This window comes from Corvus kubaryi, unplaced genomic scaffold (genome assembly GCF_017639235.1).
Source record: "Corvus kubaryi isolate FWS band 111438036 unplaced genomic scaffold, C.kubaryi_AGA036_p1.0 37396, whole genome shotgun sequence".
Taxonomy (NCBI): domain Eukaryota; kingdom Metazoa; phylum Chordata; class Aves; order Passeriformes; family Corvidae; genus Corvus; species Corvus kubaryi.
The window spans coordinates 28724526-28741128 of NW_024581135.1; the positions used below are offsets into that span (position 1 = coordinate 28724526).

Consider the following 16603-nt stretch of genomic DNA (forward strand, 5'->3'; position numbering starts at 1 on the left):
CACACTAGGTACATCCCACACATGGAATTTTATGGTTAGCTGGAAGGGAAAGTGAGTAAAGAAAGTTTGTAGGGTTAAACTTCTATCTTGATAAAGAGAAAGGGTTGTTTCAGCTTCATATGAGAAGTGCCCAAGTAAAGGAGGGGAGGAATCTGTAGATTTTTTTCAAAATTTAAATGTTTGTCTTGAGTACCACACAAGTCTTACAGAGAGTACAATTAGTTTTTCTCAGTTTTTCTAGGCCTTTCAATGCAGTCACCCAGCTGCATTTGAAGTCAATTCTAAGAGCACAACCAAACCCTGTCCCCTAAACAAGATTGCCACCTAAGCCGTACTTTGTTTCTGGCTTACTGAGAGTTTAATGGGCACAGCCAGAATTCACACTTTAGATTTGATTATTTTTAGTCCTTGTGGCACCATTTCCCCCACTCCTGTTACCCAGGAGACACTTATCTATTGTTTTCTTTAGAAGAAAACCCAAAGCTGTGCAAAGCTATATGTAGCTATGCCTTGTGGTGCTGTGTATTCCACACCTGATAACACCCATTTTTGGCTTGTTCTTCAAACATGCCATTCCTGTGCAAAACAGGTTTGCCTCCCTCCATAACCCCAAATATTTCCTGCCTCCTTTTCTCAGCTTTTGAGGCTAGGAACATATGTAATCCCAGTCATCCACTGATATCTTACAGATTTTCCTTTGCCTTACAGAGGCTCAGTGAGCAGCAGCATCAACAGCAGACATCGCTCTGTTCTGGCAGCCTGTCCTGATTTCATGCACCTTCTTAATGGTGCTTTTCCTTCTGCCATCCGAGAAATTCTCTTAGCTAAAAAGAACTGCTGTGTTTAATCTCATTTTCTTAAAGATTAAACAGGGTACAGAAGTCCAACAGAAGATGCACTGAGCCTTCTCTGGTAACCATGCTGCCACTTCTTGATCTTCCAGACTCTTACCTGATGTGATTGTGGCCAGTTGCATAGCCAGATAAGAACATAATTATAGAAGTATCCAGATCATCTTCTAGAATCCTTTAGGTTGGAAAAGGCATTTAAGATTGAATTCAACCATAAACCTAATGCTGCCAAGTCCACCAGAAGTGATGGTATTAGCAAATATCCTTTTCCAGCTGGAGCTGATGACAGTGAAGATAACCGTTATGATTTTTGCTGTGCTTCTCTTCTAGTAAAACAGACACTTCATCATGGACCTCCCCAAATTCCCTGGTGTACTGTTCCCACCTACTATGCCACTAGAACCGACCGGAGCGTGGTTGGACAACAACTGGACGTGTTCAAAGTGACTGCTAAACTTCCTGTGTGATTATTACTGAGTGACCTTCCACCATCACAGAAGTTATCCCCTCCACCAAAGGCCTTACAGACAAGGAGTGCAAAGCACCCAACTCTCAGGTTTCCTGCTGCCTTTCCTGCCTCAGAGTGTAGGCTGGTTCAAACGGATGATTTACAAATCCATTTATTTTCAGCGCGACTTCTCGGCCTTTTAGGTCATGGCACTACTTTTGCTTGCAGGGGTCTTGCTTGTGTGAAGATACATTCCTGATGTCTGTGCTCAGCAGTCTTTCAGCAGCTGGCTCACACTGCACTGCTTTGTTCCAGAGTGGGCTTATCTCTGTACTCAGCAACACACTGCACTTATCTGAGAGAGACATTATCTTCTCATTTAAGTGCAGCCCATTCACATTACAGAATGCATGTTCTCTATAGCACATATCCTATATGTGGGAGGTCTCCTATAGTCTTTCTGAGCTTGCATGCTCAGTTTGAGGAGCTGCTAATTCTGTTTGATCTGAAGAAAAGTCACAGCAACAAGATACACACAGTACCCCCAGCACCAAGTCAAGACAGAGGACACCCAACAGAAGCTTTTGAAGGAAGTGTAAGATTTTGGCAAACTTCCACTGTCCAGTCCTATGACAAGAACTGTTCCACACAGTGATCTTACTTTAAGCACAAAAAGCCTTTTTAAAGAGGCTTTGTTGAAGTGTAAAATCCTCAGAACATCTTGGTAGAGATCAGTAGATGGTGATCTTTGTTATGATTGACTCCAAAGCAATTCCCTGAACACCACTGAGTCTTAAATGCAAACAGTACAGAAAAAAGCTGAGAAGAGGTTATTTAGAGAGATCTATGTGTTTCTCAACACTAGAACCAGCACAGCTGTCAGGCAAAAATGATGTGAATAAGAAACCAGTAATCCTAAAATAGGCAGTGTCTAGGCAGACGTTAGACAACTGGATGAGTACGAAATACTTCTGACACATAGCTACCTTGGGAACTGTGGTAGACCAGCAGACTTGCCTGGTTAATGAAGACCTATACAAACACCCATACAAAACCCCTATACACAAACTGCTGGTCTCTGCCTAAAATGTATATTTTGAAGGTGTTGTTTGTATAAAGTTATCATATTATTCAATCACACTATGAGCAACGCTGTCAGCATTACATACAATAGTTCATATATTGCAAGTTTTTAATAAAAAATGACTAACTTTTCTTGATGCTCAGTCCTACAAGAGAAATCTGACCTTGATCTTCTGTTTACAGAACAAAAAGCCATTACATTAAATTTTCAAAAAAGTACAGTACAGATCCCATAGAAGTCATTGGCCTGAACTAGCCAAGCATTTAGTCTTCTACTGGAATCCTGAAAGGAGGATTATGGTACTAGCGCACACCTATTAAAAGGATAATTATGCTGAAGAAATTAAACAACCTACACATGATGCCTCAAGCTGTTGTACGATTTTCTTGCAGTATGCTTTAGAAGGCCATTGGCTGCGTCCACTTTTTTTCCAGATGCAGGGAAATACCTTCCTTTGAGACTGTGCCAATCTAAACTGCAGAGTTAGTCATAGACCATAATGGCTTAACTTCAAGATGAGAGCACCAAGCTCATGTTCAGGCTGGATCTGTGATCCTGGTTGTTTCAAGTCCAAGGACAACCTACAGCCAGACTCAGTTCTTATATAATGTTGTAAAACATTTCTAAGAGTCTCCTTCTTAATCTTTTAGCAAGAAGTGCTTCTTATCCCAGACTTACAGGGCATAACTGGGCAGCACAGGAGAGCTGTGCCAACTGACAGTGCTTAATAAGGGCAGCTTTCCATCAAGAAAAAGCTTTTAAGTAACAAGGCCCCTTCTGCTGCAGCTGGCAAGCTGAGCCTGAAACTTATCTCCCCAGCTCTCCCTCTGCAGCAGTCTGCATGTAACATTACAGAGAAAATAAAAATTAGCGCAACTTCAAAGGGGATTGTTGGTTTTTTTAAAATTAGGATGCCAACTATTGTAGTCGTTTTAATCATCAGGAACCAATACCAACAAAGGTTTTATTCTTGCTGGAGATATGCAATAAAGAAACATAGAACTAAGATTTTTCAAGGTGTCCCTTTTTATATAAAGATTAGAGTCAAAATGTCAGTTTAAACCAAACAAAAACCCCGCCCCCCCTTCTTCCCTCCCAACCTCCACACCACGGAAACCAAACCTTCTGAGACAGAAACAAAAGCCAGATGTCCCTGGAGCCTATCTGTTGTTTCTGGAGGTGGGTCAGCTGGACATTGCCTTAGCTCTGTTTCCAGTTAGCTGATATTTTTAGGCTATTCCCACTTCTTGCCTGCTGTTTGCTGAGAAGAATATGAACCTGCAGTAATGTCTTATCATCTAAGTCTCCTAAAGCCCCTCAAACCCTGACAGAAAAAATGAATAGATTGAGTTCTGTTCTATACTGTCATTTTGAGTTACAAACTATCTTTTATGGTTTATATATAATTACATTATTAATAAATAGCAAAAACCAAAACTAAATTCTTTATATGTTCTGCTTGTATCTAACAGTTTTCCACTTGACTCAAGGACCAGTCCTTAAGTAACACCTGCTTGTTCATAGGAACACAACTTCAAAACCCAGAGAGAGCAAGGGCCCAAACCCAACATTACAGCCGAATGCAGTTTGTAATACTGTGGGTAGTTCTATTACACCACTGGTTTGGCACAACTGAGCCTTCCAAGACAAAGGCAGACAATGAATCAAAGTAGATCCTCTGTAACAAGCTTAAAATTTTAAGAGCAAAAAGCAACTCATTGGCCTTGAAGTGCAGCTCCTCCAGTCCCACAGCACACAGCCCATGCTCAGTCTCAGCACATTGCACACCTTTTCCCAAGCCATTGCTCAAAAAGCAAAGCAGTGTGAACACACTTACCTGGCTGTCTGTGGGCTACAGAGGTCCTAGCACAGGCTGGGTCCCCTTTATACAGCAGGCCTTCCACTGCTCCCTGTTCCCAATGTTCAAGTAAAGGAGAACTGTTTATGCTACTGCACTGATAAAAATCACCTCAGAGGGGCCCAGAGCTGCCCTCATAGCTCATAAATTATATAGTTTTACTCTGCTTGGCACAGGCTTGAACCCTGTTATAATTTAGGTTAAAAGACAACACAAAGTTTCTGCCTTTTCAGAGCCCTTCGGCAGTTTTGCTGCAAACCACAGGGTCTGGTCAGGCCTCTACAGGTGTTCTTAATTAGGAGAGAATCCACGTAAGGTACAAGCCTTAAAGATATATGGCTTTCAAGCACAAGAGTTCAAAACTCAGCTGTATCATACCGTCATCTTCACTGAGTTATGCTTACAAAGAGCACAGATGAAATAGTGTTTAATCAGAACTGCTGCTTCCCTTTGCAGGCAAAAGATAATGAAATAGCTATCCTGCAGTATGAAAGCATTGAGTTATCTCATCCAATTGTGAGTGCGTGGTTGATTCACCTTCCTGTCTTTGACTTGCTTTAACACTTGGATTTAAAAAGTACTTCTGTCCTTAGAGGTAAGAGTTGTGTATAAAAACCAGCATGGAGACTTCTCACTGAATATGATTATTTTTGGGAACAAATCACCTGGTCTCTTATTCACATTTTCAAGAGAAGACTGAATGACTTTAAAAAGTAGAGACTTCAGAGAGACGGTGTGAAGCCATGCATGGAAATAAATATGCAGCTCTGGCCTGGATGGTCATTAATGACACACAGCCCGTGAGGATGTATGGACGCATTCTTCATTTTGGAAGAGTCAGAGGGAAAAAAGGCACAAGCAATTATGCCACACAGTGCCATGAAATATATTAGACCCTTTCTTAATGCTGGATAATGAGACAGGTTTACAAAAACATTGTCAGTGTCATACCCCAAAGGATTCTCCAAAACAAGAGCCCTGCCTTTCCAAGCGTGAAATTTCCAGAGCAATCTAGCAAGGAGTCTACAAGGAGTCTATCATAGAAAGCAACTAGAAGGACTGGCACCATAGACATTTGTCTTCAAAGGTTATAAAGTGTTGTCAGTGGAGCATTTTCCTGCTTGCTGTATTATGAACAGCAGAGCTGTTCTGTGGATGAATTGGTTGGACCTTAATTTTTGTTTGTTGAGAGAGTAAGGATCTTTTATGTCCTGTGGAAATTCCCTACCAGGTTCTCTGCAATGAGACTGTGCTCCTGGGGCTTCCTTCTGTGAACCACTCTGAAAATGTTGCACTGTTTCAGGGCTCTTCAGATCACCAACTCCAGCAAAATTTCAGGAAGATTTCAGGATTGAAGGGGCCAGGTCAGGATTCCACCTGTGCAAAAGCAACACAAGCCTGTTATAAATGGCTCTAGGCCTATGGTACTATATTTTGGGTGCTGTTGTAGTACTTGGGGTATATCTGAAAGTTCAGGGATAACATAAGGCCTCCGTCTTTCCTAAGTATTGGACTGTGCCATCTAAATAAAATTTTGAGAGTCACGAAGGAAGAGGGAATATTCGTGCTCCTTTTGAACCTAATTTAGCTGTTATTCTGAACCATGTCCTATAACAGTCCCCATTCTCTGTCAAATTTTATAGAAAGCCTAAGAACATGAGCTTCTACACTTGGGCTTCTCATCAAGATGTCTAAAGTATGTGTATAACTTTATAGAATCAACAACTGAGCTGTGAGGAAATTTGGACCATCTGATAATATCCCAAAATAAAGTTATGCAATTTCTGTAGTGGATTCAGCAGACCTAAACATGAAGTGCAATCATAGGCAAAGTCTTCCCAGAGACAATCTGTAGGTTAGATTTTGATTTAATTTATCTTAATTAATTTTCAGATCAATTTAAGAAGGCTGGTTTTAATGTCTCTGTACTCCCACACATCCATGCCTATTTTCAGAACTGCCCAGGATGCATTTTCATTGATTACGGTGCCCAAACAGGAGCCTGTTTTGATACTAATGCAGAGCAGCTGTTTTTCAGGACCTTAACTACACCTTGCTACAACAGCAGCCTGAACTGCAGATGCCCTGCGGCACATGCAGGAAGGGATGTTTTGATTTCCTGATTCTGGCCAGTGGATGTTGTAAAACAGAATATGTGGAACATACAATGAGCAGCATGCCCCTCAAACTGTGCTGCAGTAGGTGGGTTTCAGCAGCAGATACTCAGACTTGTGTACAGGATGCATTTGGCCGTGATTATATGGCCACAATGTGGGTTCAGGGAAGGTGAGAATGAAATCACTGCGCACCCCAGTTGGTGTCCCATAATATCAATACTGTAACATAATAATATTTTTATTCAGTAGGCATTGTTTCTAAGGGCTTCTAAATGCTTGCTGAACCTTCTTCCCCATCTTTTATTCCAGAAACCTTCAGCATTCTCAGCCTCCAGTTTAACGGAACCTTACTATTGCCACTGAATTCAGAAGTCCCCTGAATGGACTTGCTGGCTTAGTGTTGGTCAGTATCAGCAGCTGAATTAGGAGCCTTCATTTGGTGGTTGAACTGCTTAGCACTGCCTCTTCTGGAAGTGTATTTTTAGTTCTGGATGTCTAGAAAGTCCTCAGCATCACCTCAGAAATGTGCCAAATCAACTTTAATTTCCGAAAAGTTCTAATATGAGAAGCGATTATGTCAAATAAGATTCTTGGCTGAAAGATACTGATGTTATCATTTAAAAAAAGATCTGGCAAAGCCACAGTGGTAAAGATATGAAAAGTAAATAAGCACAGGAGATAATACAAAGATGCTGAGTTGGGCAGGAAATTATTTCTAATATGAAGTAAGTCTCTCTTTTATAATTGTCATTCCACCAAAATGGATGCATTTAAATTGCTGTTTAGGTGCCCTTATTCATTGCTGTTTACAGAATATTAGTTTAAATGCAGAGTTCATTTAATTCTGGCTAGGTCAGTAGTTGTGGTAATGAACAAGGTGTAGCCTCAACCATTTGCTTTAAGATGAATAAATGCTCATGTACAAAATAAAATTACTTTACTTTTGTGATTTCATGAAGGCATTAAAAAAAAATCCTGACCCTGAGCAGGCTCAAGTGAAAAGTTAGATTACATGAAAGCTTAATTTAAAGTCATGACAGTTCCTTGTGCACTATAAAATCTGTGACAGCTATGAAACAAGACCTTGTTTAATACCCACACACTTCAATTCTCAACAATAAAAGTTTCAGATGAAGCAAGTTAATTATTATTTGATTAACTGGTAAAATGTGGTGTTATAAATAATTCAGATCATTTCCTTTTCCCACTGGCAAATTCTTGATAGAGAAAAGTTACTTTAGTACTAATTGTCTATAAATAGTTTTGATTAGGGCCTCCATATTTTCAGTCAGTGGTTCTACTTTGAATTGCTGCACAATGAATAAGTATGATCTTAAACTTGCAGTGAGAATAGATACATATTATATCTGTTTATATGTCACATATATAAACAATTGTTTAATTCACAAAATAGATGATGAAGCTAGCTAGGGGGATCATAGTTCAGCTTTGTAAAGTGGTTAACTTGCTCTTCTTGCCTTCACAAACGGAGGAATGACTGCTTGATTTATTTTTTTTTAAAAAATATCTTCAGCATACTTAGTAATATAACCCAAAGTTAAAGAATTCTTCTTTAAGTCTGCTAGCTTATAATATTATACAATCCAATTACATCCATTCTCAAAGGGCTCGGTTCAAAGCTTTGAAACTAATGCCAATCAGTTTTTTCATTATTTCTTAATAAATCACAGCATGATCAGTGAGTTCTGTGAGACACTTCTGTGTCTTCTGCATCCTCTGCAGAATGCATTGGAAGCCAGGTCGATGTCTAATTTGGGGCACAGCGTGACAAGTTAATGCAGACAAGAAAACCACAGAAATGAAACTCAACTCTTGTATGAAAAAGGTGGGAGTGGATTTAGGAGTGTAGTTTTTTAAAAGAACTTCCATTTAGGGGCAGTGGTGCCAGTGTGCTCACTGACTAACTTGAACATTGGCAGAGAACCTGACAGGTCTGCCTGGTGATGGGCATTGAGAGAAAGGACTCCCAAGATGGTTCTTCAGATTTCTCACTGAGGAAGCATCATGTTTATTTCTGAAAGAGTATGCTATATTTACAATTGCAATAAAGTTCTTTTGGTTTTGTAAAAGAGAAGAAACACATTCATTTAGGGCTTTGTCCAGTAAGGCAGGAGATCTCTTTTCTGATTTTAGCAGTGACACATACTTTAAAGGTGCACAAGTAAACCAGCAAATTATTTATTACCTGTGCCAATCTCTCAGCTATAAAATCAGTTTAGTAGTGCAGGCAGAGCAGCAAAATGCCACATTATCGGTATCTATTTTACGGTGATGGTGAAAAGAAACAGGAAGCAAAATGAACTGTGATAAGCAAGTGAAGACTGAAGGAACATCGCTGGGGACACTACAGTGGAAAAGGACAAGCAGTTGGAGAAAAGAATATGAAGGAAGAGAAATATGAAGCAAAAAGGAACAAGAAGCAGATGGGAAACAACCTGGTACTTTGATATGGATACTAATTTAGAGTAAAAGTAAGTATGAAGTCTTATTAAATACACAATTATAATGCAAAGGAATACTCTCACAAAACTTCTTTTGTCCAGATGCCTGTGCTACTGAGTCCCCTAAAATGTAGTTAATTTATATCTCCATTTTAAGGTCAGAAGGGCTCTCCTAGTCTGACTTCTCTTCCATATACAGCGTGCATCTCATCCAGCACTCACTGTGTGGAGCACAGTAACTGTGCAAAAGGAAATACATGGCATTTTTTGAGAATCTATATTTCTCCCATATTCTCTGCACCTTCTTGGAATATCCAAAGCTTCAATTTATTGAAGGCACTAAGTATAGGTTCTTCTTTCATGTGGGCAGAGATCAGTCAATGTGTCCTTAGAAGAGTTGCCAAGAACTAAACTGACTTTGAGACTGACTTGCTACAGTTTTCAGTTTAAGCTCAAAACCTTTGTAGATGTTATTTTCTTCATTTAACACAAGCATTCAGTGATAACCTGTGAATCTAATTACATCATCTTACTCAGAGGTTTTCGGTTTTCTTAGTTTCTTTATAACCAACAAAAATGTTCCCTTAAAAATGTAAAATACCTTTTAATTTATGAATTCATTTGAAGAGATGCCATCATTCCACTTACTACCCGTGTGTTAAATTAGTACTTTTCAATTAATAGACTTCACCAATGAGCCTCAGGACTTTGTTCCTTCCCTGCACATAATAGGACTTCCTACCTTCCTTTCTATCCTAAATAGAAAAGTGATTTCATCACCAGTGTTTAGGCTGTAGGCAGTTTTTAGCCTCAAGTTTTATTCTCACAGTTCTTTCCCCCCCACTGTAGAGGCAGTGATTATGCCTGTGGTGATCTGACATGTTGGTGCCTGTGTGTGCAGGAACCTCTCCCTGCCAGGGAGGCTCTGCCTGGGCACCAAATACAGGAGTGTTGATCACACTGTGAGCTGAGATTTAACCCAGTACCACAGGGCGGTGTTTCTCCTCCTGCATAACCACCTGGAACAAAGGCGTTCCCATCATCCAAGGATTTTTATCATTATTTAACCCCCAGGCTTCTTAAAGTTGGAAGAAGAGAATTCACAAGTGGGTGACAGTACTCTGTCCTCAGTTTACTTTGGGACATAGAACCAAGTTTTGAGGTTTGAAAATGAACCTTCCCTCAAGTTTACTTTCTGTTTAATAAGCGTTGCTTTTACTCCTTTTGCTACTTGAGCTGTAGAAGCCAGAGTAGTTTACTTCCTATAGTCTGCTTGGAATTATGATATTGTCCCCCAAAAACTAATTTATATTGATTAAAATTATAGAAGCCAATGGATTGCTTGTCACCAGACATTCAACTTTTGACGTGTTTGCATTTACATGTTTCTGATTTCTGACTTACAATATTATGGTTCAGTTGGAGTTAAGAGTAGTTTATTAGTTGAATCCTACTCCAGTTTGGTGGATTATAACAAAGGGAAAAATACTCATCTGCATTTAGAAATACAAATATGTAATTCTTCTGCTTACGTTCCAATGAGGATGGTGAAGAACACTCAGGACTAAAGAGATCAAATAGAAGGCTACAAATCCTGAGAATTTACTAGATTTTTATTTATAAAATCTTACAAACTAAGAGGGGATGCAAATGCTCCTCTGACTTCCAGGGGCATGCACTAAGTGTTTAGCAGATATTCTGTTCAGAGCACTTTCTTATGTAAGAAGGATTCTTTCGTTTGTGAAAATTTTCAACTATTAGGTGAGTCTTTATAATCTGCCCTCCCTAGTCCCTGAAACTTGTGTTGGAACTTGCATTCATTCTCATATTCAAAATGATGTAATGAGAAAACAGTTAATGTGCTTAGTTTTTTTTTAAGGAACTAACACGGCAAGTCTTGGAACACAAATTTTGGTAATTAACATGTTTGCTGACAAAAGCTATTTGTGCGTTGATGGCAAGCTGCTTCAGTATTGTGTTTTATGTGCAGATGAAACTGCATGTAGGTACCTTCAGAGCTGAAACGTCTGATACAAAGCACTTTTCCTATCTTTTGGTAAAGTGCCTGAAGGGCATGATTGAAGAGAAATTGCTTGGGTATGGATACCAACCTTCAAGGGTAATTTATACCCTCTTTTATGAGACTCTGTTGTGAGTCGTTGCTTCTATTGCAGGGTAATGTGATGGAGCACAATGCTGCTGCTGAGGCTGAGATACCCCTTAGGTGTCTATTGAATCCATTAGCCTCTGAAAATTGCAGCTCACTGATTATTGACTTACTCTGCAACAGTTTAGTGTGTGTGTGGAGCTTTTGCTATCAGAAAGCTCTGGTGATTCCACATTAGAAAGTAATTTTCCATATGGCTTACTGGGAATTTAGGCACATAAACAGATACTCAGTAGTGATATTTAATGTAGTTTATTGAACAGGTTTCGGATTAGGGACATAATTTTCAGAGCTTTGTCAGTTTCTGTCTGAACATAGTGTTTATGTGCCTGGGAATTTGACTTTTCCTGTTGTATTTTATTTTCCTTTGTTCTCCATTTTGATGATAAAAGGTAAATGCAAAGGCAGGATTGTGCTGATGCAGTGGAAACATATTTCATTGCAGTTTATAGACAGAACCTCTACAAGAAATAATGTTTATGTGATCATCTCATCTTGCTGCAGATGTTTTAGATTAAGCTTCTTCCTACACAGTCTGCACAAAATACATGAGCAGATACTATAATATGCTGCATAGAAAATTGATATGGAATAGAAGCTGATGTGAAATTACAATGAGCAATTTAAGTGCAGACATGGCAATATCCAGTTGTTCACACTTAAATGTTTATGAGCAGAAGAGTAACTGGAAACAACAAGGACCTGCTCCATAACCAGGTCTGCTGGGTGTCCTAAGTGGATATAAATATAAACAGCAACATATGGGGTATGGATTCATTTGTACTCTAAACAGTTTTGCAACATCTTTCTTTTGATAGAAGGAAAACAAACAGGCACAGCAAGCTTGTGATACTGTGCAAATCTGTCACAGCCAAGGAAAACACAGCCTGAGCCTTATCTGTTCTGAGCCTCCTCCAAAAGGAGAGGAGGAGGGCCTGCTTTGGATTTGCAGCCATGCACATTCTGTCCAACATCCTCAGGGAAGCACAGGCCTGTAGGACTGCATCACCAGGGAGCTCTGAGCCCGTGCTCCGCAGGGCGCCGGAGCCACCCGTCAGCACGGAATCCCTCTGGGGCGCTGAATGCCTCCTGAGCTGGCACCCAGCTGACCAGGAGCAGTGGCACTGGCCGTGATGTGACCTCTGGGGGACAGCCTGTCACGTCACACCTGGGGGTTTTGTCCTGCTTTTGGCAGCCAGAATTTGGCCTTCAAGAATTACTTGGGTTTGGAAACTTGAGTCTTTCTTCCCTATAGGTTTCCTCTTTCCTTTTCTCCTCTGCTTTTCTTTAGTTTTGGTGTTTGTTTTCTTTTTTTTAGTGCTTTTAGGTAAAATTTGGCACTTGAAGTTAATCTTTTTTAGTAATTGGGAGTGTTTCACTGGTTAATGAAGGTCATGGCTAAGGTTCCAGGATTAGATAATGTTAAAAGCCACTCTGCTAAGTTCCTCATAAATAATTCCCAGCAGATTTCTCTTCTAGTGTTTGTCATGCTAACATAATTTCAATTCAGAAAGAAGGACATATGTTACTAGGTCTCTATGAAGCAAATGCAGGAAAGGATCATTTAACATAACACTGATAAAACTGGCAGTAGACAACATGAAATTTCTTGTCCGAGCTATGCAAATGTCTTAAGTTTCTGCATTTATGACATTTTCTTTTAAACCTGAAGGTTTGATATGTTAATTTTATGGGCAGACATTTTTTTTTCAACTTAGTGTAAGGTTCCTCAAAAGAGAAATGCTCTTTTATGTATAAATTTTGCAGCCTTATTATGAACTAACAGCATTTTTAATATATAATTCATAATAACAGAGAGAGAATTTTGAAGAGATTTGAACACTTAAGGGATAATATACCACTGTAACTTCATAATACTGTGGTAATTTGTAAAGCTTGTTGTGGGCTAATAATGGGGTCTTCACCTAAGAGCCATAATATAGGCAGAGAGTCTGGTAACACAGAATCTGCATTTCAGTGACTAATATCATCCAAACTCTTCAGTGACTAGTCTCATCCAAAAAAGATCTGTTCTTTGAAGTCAGTGGATACTGGATCAGACTTTAAAGGGAATTCATACATAATTATATTATAAAAAGCTGAGGTTCCTTTTAAATTTTTATATGAATACCTCAATGACCAACGTCATGGATTCTTTTTATGGTTTGTTTTTTTTTTTTAGGATGGGGTGGGGCAGGGGGAGGAATAAAAGTATAACTAGTGGGGGAAAAGGATTTCCATCATATGAAACATTTCAACATACATCCCTTTTAGATATGAACCAGTGTGAAAAAATTTGGATTTTCAGTATCTGAAATGCAATTCTGAAAATGCTCTCAAGCTTGAAACAGCTCATTTAAGAAACTCCAATATATATTTTTTTTACTTTGAATCTGTTTTAATATAAAGTATATTTCAACTTTTTATTTTACTCTATTAAATCCTAGGAATTGGTCTGTATCAAAAGAAATATAAGCATACATTTGAAGTAGTGCTTTATGGTTTTCCATATGACAGATCTGGCTTTATCAGTAGCAGCTTGTGCTATCACATGCTAGTTAAGCTGACACAGAGATATGTAAAGACACCTCTCATAAGAGCAAGAAGTTTTTCTGGTGTTCCTGAAATATCTCATCCTGGATACAGTTTTTAGAGGAGCCATACAACTGACGCTGCTCCTTCAACTTGTCAGACAGGACACCTCATCTCCCATGAAGCAGCCTGTAAAAGCCTGTGAGTGTTATGGGCCAGGATGCAGATGCTGCTCTTTCATGGAAAGATTTATGCTGGCAGAACTCACTTGGATACCTTTGAAGAAAAGCAGCTGGCAAAACAAGGCGTATAGGTGAATTCTTGAATTTCTTCCAGAGACAAAGTGACCCAGACTGATAATCCATACATTCCTACAGCGGCAGGAAAATGCATACATATGTCCCAGCAGTAATTCCCTCTCCCAGCTTTACATATTTTTTCCTTCTATTCAGACTCATAGGTGACACTGTTAAACAGGCACAAACCTTTCATCTTTCCCAGAGTCTAAAGGTTTCAAACTGTAAATCCTAAGAATGCTGCAAAAGTAATTAAATACAGTACTGAAGAGGTTCTGCAAATCAAAAGATTTTGAGGTTCTACTTTAATGAATTCTCAAGCTGTTATCACTTGCACATTATCGTTTTTAATTGTCCTTCCGATTGCTTGTGAAAATTCAAATTCAGAACAGGTATTTTCGGCCTCACCCATCTTTAACTGTTCCCCTAGTAATATCTATGCAAAGTATTAATTACTAAATTGAACTTGCAAACATTTAAAAAATGGTTTCCTTCTCTCTTTGAAAACATTTCATGCACAGCACAATTTCATTCATGAAAAGCATTGAAGCATCTCAGGATACGTGCATATTTATTTTTTCCCTTTCCCCCCAGCTGAGACACTTAATCTTATGCTTTCTTTTCAGACTTCTTGCTGCTCTGTGGAGCAGTCAGGCTGAGAATCCTCTGCAGCCCTCTGGGATTAAGGAAGATGGCATGAAAAAGAAGCTGCAGGAGGAACACCTGTGCAACTAGCAAGAGGAAATATTGTTTTGGGAACAGAAGAATTAATTGCTGGATGTTGTGGCTGTGTGGAAAATTAGGTCACCCTAATTATTCATACCATTTTAAGACCAGGTAACTAATCACAAACCAGTAGTGTAATAAGGTCAGAGAGTTTTACGGGGCTGTTAGACAAGTCATAGTCACCTGTACAAGTGGGAGAGGTCCCAGGATGTGTGAGTTCAGCAAAGAGGAGCTCAGCAAGGTTTTTGCTGGTTATCCTACCATATAAGCACTTCATTTTGTGCATTTTATGATTAATCATAAAATCTCATCCAGCTGACTTCCAAAGCCAACTGGATCAGGTAGTCCTGTGTTCCTTAGACCACAAGCAGGGCCTCTCCCTGTCCCTCTCCAGTGGAAATTCTCCAAGAGATGTATGATATAAATCATGCCAAGGTGCATGCCAGGCTGAATTTCTTGCTAGAATTTTAGTATTTCTCTGGGTTTGACTTGTTCCTTATAATGGCAATTATTTTGGTTATGCAAAACCTCTGTCCTACTTTTTCTCCTTGCCATGTAGAAGTTTGAACACTACTGTATATTACTGGATTATTTTCTCCTTTTTTTTTTTTTTTTCCTTTTTCTTCTTTTTTTTTAATGCTGTTTTGTCAGCCAGTCAATTTTTTTTTACCTCCCTTTGAAGAAGCCACTCAAAAGGGCAGGAGTACATGAGCTAACTTCAGGGATTGTAAAGGAGAGGTAGTTTTAGAGTAAGGGGAACACAAAATAGAACTAGTTTATTTATTGTAAAAAACTGTGGAGGTCCTTGTCTTTGAGGCAGGCTGATGGCATGTCTGCCACACTCATGACAGACACTTCAAAGTGCAGAGACATTCGACAGCACTTCAAGGAATTTCCCCCTCTGCAATTAATGCTGCAGAAGAAACACTCAAATACATGCAGCACAGCATTGCAGAAAATCCAGGTGGGATGTTTAACAAACCTTCCAGTTTTATGAAGTAGGGGAATTCCATTAGGAGTGTGGACTATTTGCTTTAACATAATCATTCATTGGGATAAGAGAAGTAGAACTTGCTCTGTAGGTTTGTAATTGTTGAAATTAATAAGTGTGGCTCATCGCTCTCTGCAGTACTATACCAATTTACTGTGCTCTTTTATCTCAATTACTTTCTGTGAGTGTCTTATATTTCTCTATTAAACTTAGGTAATTGTAACACTATGGTAATAACATTGGCATACTGAGTATTATATGATGGACTATTTTACTCTGACTGCCTTATTTACATTATAATTATTAGTGTCTGTATAAATGTGATTCATTGAACTAATAAAGTTTTCAGACAGCTGCCAGAGCTCATTGATTTTTTTTTCTGTGCAGAAACTTACCTTGCACTATTGTTTGGATTTCCCTTCACTTTCAGGGCTGGCATTTGGACAATAAAGGTCTTCCACTTTAGCCCCTTGGAAATGATACTTAATACCTCATTTTATCTTGATTCCATTAGGCTGACAAAGCAAATGGGAAGTACCAAAGTTGTATTTTCTCAACTGATCTGTTCTTTTGTTCAAAACTACTGCCAAAAGCATCCTTCTCGCTCATCCTGCAGAACTGATGACCAAATCATGATTTTTTGAGGTTAAGCAGTTAGGACTCTCAAATCTCATGTAGATCCAGTGTGATTCATTAACCATGCAATTCTCTTCTGATAGGAATTTGGGCACAGTTGCTTCAGCCTTCCTCTATCTGCAGATTTGAATGAGTTTATTCCTCATCCACTGTGTACCCTGTGTGTCCTGTAGGGACCAAGTCTGCAACCAGTCCTACCACAGTTTAAAAGTCAGTTAAGAATGTGGTAAAAGAAGATAAAACGTAACCCAGAAAAAGGCACTACTGATTATAACCTCATGCTGTTCAGGTCTTCTTCATTTACTGGGATTTTAACAGATCCTTCAAACTCCATCTAGCACACCACCATCTTACAACTTTAAAAACTATACATAGTAGATTTCATGATAAGAAGAAGATTGAGATAAATCACTTATCTAAGGAACAGTAAAAAGT

At 39.1% G+C, this 16603-nt stretch overlaps 1 protein-coding gene and 1 long non-coding RNA gene across 8 annotated transcripts in view; one reads left to right on the forward strand and one right to left on the reverse strand.

Annotated features, from left to right (window-relative positions):
- SLC39A10 (solute carrier family 39 member 10) overlaps positions 1–4300 on the reverse strand; it is a 75412-nt gene extending 71112 nt beyond the window's left edge. Inside the window, exon 1 of the mRNA XM_042041163.1 lies at positions 4221–4300. The gene's annotated coding sequence lies outside the window, so the exon portion shown is untranslated. The remainder of the gene's footprint in view (positions 1–4220) is intronic.
- Positions 1–15893, forward strand: part of LOC121670643 — a 51469-nt gene extending 35576 nt beyond the window's left edge. For 4 of the 7 annotated variants that reach the window (XR_006018175.1, XR_006018176.1, XR_006018178.1 and 1 more), the window contains 2 exons: positions 709–8850; positions 14442–15893. This is a non-coding gene — a long non-coding RNA (uncharacterized LOC121670643). The remainder of the gene's footprint in view (positions 1–708; positions 8851–14441) is intronic. The other 3 variants (XR_006018180.1, XR_006018179.1, XR_006018181.1) reach the window with 3 other exon arrangements.
- The last annotated feature ends 710 nt before the right edge of the window (positions 15894–16603 follow it).